Source organism: Neovison vison, chromosome 1 (assembly GCF_020171115.1).
Source record: "Neovison vison isolate M4711 chromosome 1, ASM_NN_V1, whole genome shotgun sequence".
NCBI classification, from domain to species: Eukaryota; Metazoa; Chordata; class Mammalia; order Carnivora; family Mustelidae; genus Neogale; species Neogale vison.
In genome coordinates, this window is record NC_058091.1 from 200,756,997 (window position 1) to 200,765,519 (window position 8,523).

The 8,523-nt window shown below is 33.7% G+C and overlaps 1 non-coding gene across 1 annotated transcript; it reads left to right on the forward strand.

Moving 5' to 3' along the window:
* The first annotated feature begins 8,194 nt into the window (after nucleotides 1–8,194).
* LOC122897898 lies at nucleotides 8,195–8,300 on the forward strand. The gene has a single exon (XR_006382717.1). It is a non-coding gene; the product is annotated as a U6 spliceosomal RNA (small nuclear RNA).
* Nucleotides 8,301–8,523: the final 223 nt, after the last annotated feature.

Sequence of the window (8,523 nt, forward strand, 5' to 3'; positions counted from 1 at the left end):
AAATGGTATATCAGTATCTCATCATGGCCTTCATTTGCATTTCCCTAATGACTAGTGATATTGAATATCTTAATATGTGCTTATTTCCTATCTATATATTCTCTTCAGTAAAGTATCTCTTCATATCTTTTGCCTATTTCATAACTGGATTACCCATTCATGTTGAGTTTTTTAAGTATTTTACTTATGAGCCCTTTGTCACATACATGGTTTATAGTTTATCTTTTTATCCTCTCAACAAGGTCTTTCCCGAAACAAAAGATTTTAATTTTGATGAAACCCGATTTATTTTTTTCTTGCATAGATTGTTATTTTGGTACCATGGCTAAAGTTCTTCTTCAGACTCTGGTCCAAAATGCTGTCATCACTGACATCTTGACACCAAGAGTGGTTGATTATCACTTGCTTTTAGACAAGGATTATCTAGTTGCTTTGACTTCTTTCATTTATTTGTTCAATAATTATCAATCATATCCAAAGAAGAAAACATAATTCTACGTGTGGAAGAGTGGATATGGAGCCTCAGCTGTTTAATTTTATTCTGTCTGTTTCATTTGACTTGTATAGAGCAGCTATGCCCAAATTATCTGTCCTGCCAGGCTGCCCTTTTAGTGATCTTTTGAGTAGAAAGACTACCCTTTTCTCGAGACATTTTTTGTATGTACCCATTGCCTTTCCCAGGCTGCCAACACTACAGTATCCAATCTGAGGTACATAAGTTTAGAAGAAACCTTATGGAACTCACCACTTTGTCTTCCCTTGGAATCTCAAGATCCTTACTTAGTCTGCCTTCTTCTCTCCATCTTTCATTCTCCTTGTGTTCATTTTACATATCATGTCCAAGGTTTTTAGTTATACTTTTTTTATTCTACCTAAGTACATCTACTCCATCTTTTCAGAAGCAGAAATATTAGTTTTCTTTGAATAATCCAGATTTTTCCTGTACCTCATTCTATGTCTAAGTTGGTCATTTGTAGGCATTGCATCCTCCTGGACATGGTGATTTGTTCAAATTTTTAAGTGTAATTCAAATAAGGCCAATTAGAACTGATCAAGTCTACTGGATTTTGTTGTACTGGATTTTTGTACTAGGAAAGAAAACTCTTCTTAGGAGGTTGTTAAATTGAAAATGTATCAGTCTGCAGTTGTGGATACTTACTTTCTAATATGATAAGTATGAGAGTAAAATCACAATAGAAGACAACAAAGGCAAAATATGGAGAACAGGTTACTATGCACTGATGACAGTTTGAGTCAATGGACCTGGCAGGGTCCTGAATCTAGCTTTACTTTGGGCTGTTCAATTTGGTAATCTAAAATGCCCCATCGTTACTTTAAGTTTTTCAGTTTTTCAGTTTTTTTATCACCAAAGGATCACTGAAATATATTAATTTCACTCATATTTCTGCAGAAGTCAATCATCTTACTCTCCTGCAAAATATTCCATGGTCCTTTATCAGTGTTTGATATGTCTAGGCTTAATCAAAGCTAAATCAAAAACCCTGGGAATGTAGAAGAACCAGGCTGTCTTTTTAGACATTTTAAGGATTCTTCCCCGCTCAAAAATACTCGGGAAAAAAATGCTTTTTTAAAAATCTATCTGTGATTAAAAAAAAACTCACAAAAATTATTGGGTTTTTTCTAATAAACATTATGAGACCATGACTTTATGTATAGGCAAAAATGGGCAGTATCTTCTTGGTATTTGTGAAAAAATGAAAATAATCATCATGCCTTCTTATAAGCTACTAATGATATAAATAACATTCTAGGAACAGAAATAAAATAAAAGTAACATATATAATAACATAAAGAAAGCATCTTTTGGCATAAAAAATGAATATACATATATAACTGAATAAATAAAAAATGTACATGCTAAAATGGTATATACTAACCTGCACTTCTAGAAACCCAGTCCCTTTTATTTTCTACATTATTCAAAGCCAAATCATTCTATTCCTTCTTTTGTTGTCTTTAATATTGATTCACCCCCTATAAATTGCTTTGTTTACCCTTTAATAGGTTAAGTCCACCCTAAGAGAACATGTTGTTATATACATACTGGCGTGAGACTTTTGTGAAGTTAGAAACCCAATATCTGAAGGAAAAAGAATTATTTGAAAAGTAAAGAACTAAATGGAGAAGGTAATATTCATAAAACAACTTTCAACCTTGACTAGTCCTGTATCAAACTAGCTTTCAGCAGGAAGTTGTGATCTAAAGTGAGAAAATGTATTTTAAATGATCATAAATATGAAAATCACATCATGGCTCATTTATTTTTGTATCCTCGGGCCACTATAAAAAATGACATGGAATAGGTGTTCAATACATTCATCGCCTGGGTAACCAATCAGTGAATGAGGAGTCAGGAGCTTCAAGAAGTATGGCTTGATTAGGTTTCACTTTGAGGTTTTCATACCGTTTTTCCCCCTCTTTCCACCATAGTTTCTTTAAGGTTTTCAAATTCTTGTTCTTGATTGGCAAAATTCTTGACTTCTCTGTCTAAACTGAAATATGCATGGCAACTTTTCTCTCAGAAAGCTTTCGTAGAGTAATAACTGCTCAATTCAGGCCAACCTGGCTTGGACCTACTTCAAAGACCCCCTGTCTATGTCCATAGCCTCTGAAATCTACTTTTTACTTTTTCTTAGCTGTCTTTTAATAACTGCCACTTTCCTCCTGCTGGTAGCTTACAGGCAATGAGAGCAGCTACTTAGGTTAGCATCCCAAAGAGTTTGTTAATGGAACAACTGCCTGAGAAGTTAGCGGACTTAAGCACAGTTTGGAACACATGTGAGGGGAAATGGTGGATTAGAAGAGAAGAGAGCCGCAAGTTGTGTCCAGTCCATTTTCTACCACAACCTTTTCTCTCTTAATTACAACAAACCACACACCTGGCAGGAAGTTTATTGTTAAGCTCTAAGCAAAATACAAGATACTTTTGGATTAGTTTGTGGGACATTTTCACTATATCAATAGGCTGTTTTTATTCTGTAAGAGGTTTTCATGTTCATACTGATTTAACATATATTTAAAAGTCTTTGAACCATAAGTGCAGATTCTGATAAAAGATGTTATTATTCTCATGCATGCAACTGAAACTCCTATCTTCTAGTCACTGTTTTTTTTTAATCGCCAGATTTGCTGTCTAGGAGCTTGTTTTCAACTGGGATCATGAGCTGAGCCAAAGGCAGAGGCTTTAGCCCACTGAGCCACCCAGGTGCCCCTTGATCATAATAAAGTTATAGATCAGACAAGACTGAGCAAACTGGCCCTTACCTAGTGTTACAATAGTCTAAAAACAAAGAGCTTTGAGCTCCTACAGTGCAAAATAAAAATCAAAGTAATAATAAAATAATATAAATTAAAACAATAAAAATATAAATTAACATTGTAATACAATGTAATATTCAAAAATAAAAATAATTCAAAGTAGAATCATAAGGTTGAAAACAAGCTCCTAGACATGTGTCTGGTGCATAGTAGGTTCTTAATGTCTTATAATTTTCCTTCATGAGTTATGAACTGCTCCTTTTAAAGGATAAAAATGGAATATATATAAAAATTAACATATCACAGTAAATCAGTGTTTGATTATTAAGAAACATACAGAAAGCCATGTCTAAAAAGAAAAGTGCTAACATTCATAGAAATGAGGGAATTTAGATTAAAGTTATCTATCAAAGGAATCAGTGGAAAAAAGTGATATAACATCCTTTGTAACTAACCCCACTGTGCTGGTGTACATTTTGCAGCTTCATTGGCGTCATCTAAATTTCTTGGGCAAATAAATATTTAAGAACACTAAATATGTTTTTAGCAACATCTAAATATTCTCTGTAAAACAGACACGACTCACAGGACTAAAAACTCATCCTTCAGTTCAAGTATTTTTTTGTTTGTTTGTTTTCCAATCTGTAAAACTTAAATGGTTTTTTTCACCATGGCAATGGCACCCAGGGTTTGCTATGCATACTAATTTTGAGAGAATGTATTATTTATTATTTCCTCAACAGATCTTAATGGCTATATTTTGTGTTTGACGTTTCAGTAAATAAATTTTTAAAAATCTCCCTTCTTTGCCCCTTCCCTGCTGAGTTCCTGAGCCCCATATGCCAACTTTGAGGCAAGACTGAATCTTTACAGCTGAGTTTCAATCCCTGAACAACATTAGTTTGCAATGGAAATGCTGATGCAGCTTTAATTATAGTGGTGTTAACTGCTCCATTATAATTAGAGATCTGCTGACCCTCTTAACTGGTTTTGCTTTCAGAACATCATGAGACAGCCTCCTTTTGCCAGCCATTCATCAGCTTCCTTTAAATTCGGTAACAATTTAGTAGTAAATGTGTTCCTTAATATAGTTTATTTGGCTGCTAAGAAGTTGGATGTTCCTCTCAGATCCTGAATTCTGGGCTACAGGGGCTTAAAGGAAACTAAGGAGATAATTTAAGCCATTTCATTGTTTAGTCTGAAAGGTACCTAGGTATTCGTCCTAGGATTCTTTCTCACATTTAAAGCTATTTGAGTAAGCCATTTCCTCTTTCCTCCACCTACCTTACCCCAGCTTCTAACATCTAGTCCAAGAACAGTCTACTTGCATTTATTTTGGCTAGCTTCAGTGGAGATGGAAAACAGCTGGTCAGCCCCATCCCCGAGCCCAGGAACCCACTCATTAAGACAGTGATTCAGACAACTCTTAGCCCCCTCCCACTATCTCCTAATCCTTAACTAGTTCGCACTTACTGGTTTTAAAGAACTTGCATTGCCTTTTTTTTTTTTTTTTCCCCTTAAACAAATATCACTATAAAGCAGCTGAGGTATATTGGATCACTCAAATAAAACATTTTCTGGGCAGATTAAAAAACAGTCTTCATTTAAAACAGAAAAAAACAAAACAAAACAAAGCAGTCTTCCAAAAAAAAAAGGTTCCTATTCATAGGTGTACTAAAAATTTAATAAAGTTATTTCTGAAATCAAAATTAGCAAATATTAGCAAATCAAAATTAGCAATATACACACATATATATATATATATATATATATTGCAGTGGACCTCAACTTCTGACATGCGCCTGGATACCTGTTAAAAATTCTGATTCAGTAAACCTGCTGCGGGACCCAGGAGCAGGCATATGCAACAAGCATCACTCTCCCTCCCTCCATACCACCAACCCCTTGATTCTTTTTCAGATGGCACAGAACAAACACAGGGAACACTGTGACAGCAGTTAGATAAGCTAACTACACTTAGAACCAAACTAATAAAACATCTAAAAATGGCTATAAGGAGAGATTTTAGAATTATCCATGTCCATTCAGTTAGACTACTTCTTAAAACTTATATGCTCAATTGTACTGAGGTTTATATAAATGTATAATCAGGTTGTAATAACAGCTTTGCAAACTCAGTCACAAAAAATAATAATAAAAAAAATACAGAAATGGCTCTAGGTAACTTAAATAGAAAATGCATTTGTTAAAAGGCTAGTGCAGGGGCACCTGGGTGGCCCAGTGGGTTGGGCCGCTGCCTTCGGCTCAGGTCATGATCTCAGGGTCCTGGGATCGAGTCCCGCATCGGGCTCTCTGCTCAGCAGGGAGCCTGCTTCCTCCTCTCTCTCTGCCTGCCTCTCTGCCTACTTGTGATCTCTCTCTGTCAAATAAATAAATAAAATCTTTGAAAAAAAAAAAAAAGGCTAGTGCATAGCAGACTGAATTACAGAAAAACTGGAAAACTAGGTTTGAGAAATAGAAATAAGGTATGAAAAGGAAAGCCAAGAATCAACACAAAATAAGTTAAGAATGATATTGGTAAGGTGACTTCCATTAACACACTTTGTTGATAAAATGCACTCTTCTGCCTTCACCACTACCACCTAGAATAGGTTTTTTTCCATTCTTGTGTCTTGTATTCACTCCTTGGAGTTTCAAAATTCAGGGAAACAATCCAGTTAATTGAACCCAGACCCTATGATCAAGCCCTGGCTCCTGCCAGAAAATGACATCTTTCTAATATCCAGTCATATATAATTAAATGTTTTGAAAAGACCACATGGCCCAATAAAGCTACAGACTTTGAATACAAAGCATGTAGAAAATAGTTGTTATATATAGACTTGCAATAGATTCTGCTGGAAAAATTCTTGTCCTTTAGAAAACATTCCTGGAATTCTCTCTCAAAGAATGTGGCAGGCATACCACCTTACTTTTCCAAGTAAGCTATATAAGCTTTATATCAATAAGATTACTATTCAGTATTCAGTTATTTTCACCTACATGATGTGTGCATAGGGTTTTAACAGATGTTTAAACATATGTTTAACATATATCATATAATATATACATACATCATACTATATATATGTATATATATATGTAACAAAGTTTGTTTTCAAATAATCTGTACAAATTTTATTGTGTTGTTTTTTATTGCAGAGTTTAGAGGGTCTTTTTGTATTCTGGAAATGAGTCATTTGTTCAGTATGTATTTTGACAATATTTTATCTCAGTTTGTGTTTATCCCAGTTTTATTTTGTTAATAGTGCCTTTTGTGGATCAGATTTTTATTTTAGTGATGTTTAACATATCATTTGTCTTTTATAGTTGCTTTCTGTGACCAGTCTAATAAATCTTTTTAGTTATATTTTCTTCTCAAGTCTTTATAGTGTTAGTATTTATATTTAGGTCTATGATTCATTTCAACTTAAATTTTGTATATATTTAAAGAGGATATCAGGGTTTTTTCCATATCCAAACAGATATCCAGTTATTCCAGCACTATTTATTGAAAATGCTTTTTCCATGGAATTATTTTGACATCAGACTTGAAATGAATTAATCTATATGTATATGTCTATTTCTCAAATTTTATTATGTTTTAGTGACCCATTTTATTTTCTTAAAATAGTGACACATTTTCTTAAATACAACTTTTTAGTAATCTTAAAGCTTAATGTAAGTCTTCCTACATACTTTGTTTCTTTTATTTGTTTTGGCTATGCAATATCACTCGTAAAAGTGAATTTTAGAAAATAAATATAAATTTTAGAAAAATTTGTCATTTTTTAATTTTTAGAGGTTAGGTGAGTTTATGACTGAGAAGGTGTTGAATTCATTGATCAATTTGGGAAGAAACTGACCTAAAAATACCTTAACAGCATTTTGTCTTTGATTCCAAGAGCATGGTAAATCTTTTCATTCATTCATTCATTCACTCACTCAATTTTTAAATTTAGTTCTGTGCTCAATATGGAACTTGAATGCACAACGCCAACCAAGATCAAGAATCACATGCTCTTCTGACTGAGCCCGACAGGCTCCTTTCATTTAAATCTTTATCTTCCTATAATTATGCCCCTCTCAAAAATTCTTTTACTTTTTTATATATTTTATATAAATGTATTTTATATATGTTTACTGATGCTTAAATCTAGTTTAATTCACTTGTTAGTCTAATAGTAGATTTGTACCATCTACAAATTTCTATGCAGACAATGGTACCATCTGTATATATAAGAACAGTTATGCTTTTTCCTTTACATTTGTTTCTAATTCTAACATCTGGATAGTATCTAGGTTACCTTCTATTAATTGTTTTTCTCTGGGCTACACATCAGATATTTCTATTTCTTTACAGATCTAGGAGTTTCTCATGTACATAGAACATTTTGAATGATAGAGAGATTCTGCTATATATTAGTTACCTCTGAAGAATGCTAGGTTTTGTTGTTGTTGTTGCTCTTTGCTTTTGGTTTTATTTTATTAGGTAACTAAACTGGTTTGGCCTCAGACTCAAAACTTACTGTTATGGAAAGCAGCTGAAGTCTTTGCTAATTATCTTTAGACTTGTAGATGTTCCTTCTTACCTCTAATGGACTTTATCCATACATGTTTACTCAGATACTGGCCAACAATTTGGGCTGAGAGGATACATAAATTGTGAGCCCTGCCCCCACCACGACCCTTTCCTCTCCTTGATTTTTTTTCTTCACTTTCCAGCTTTTCCACAAAGCCAAAACAGTCAGCTAATTTTTGCAGTCAATAGGGATAAGTTTTAATGAGCTTTCTGCTGAAATTTCACCCACCTTGCATAAGTTAAACTAGGTGGTATCCTCAGGGAGAGGAGAACCCACACAGACAACAGTAAATTTTATCCAACGTAGTTTCCTTTCTCAAAGGGTATAATGCCATGCTTGCTTTGGCAGCATATATAAAAAATTGGAATGATACAGAAAAGATTAGCATGGTCCCTGTACAAATACAACACATAAATTTGTAAAGGGTTCCATCTTTTTAATAGATATGCAGAAAAATAAAGAGGAATCCAAGTATATCACTAAAGAAAGCCAACAAATTGTGACAGAAGAAAGTAAGAAAATAAGGAACAAAGGAAAACTACCAAAACAACCATAAAACAAGTAACAAAATGGCAACAAATACATACATATCGATAATTACTTTGAAGGCAAATGGAACAAATGCTCTAATCAAAAGATATAGGGTGAAGAAATAGGTTAA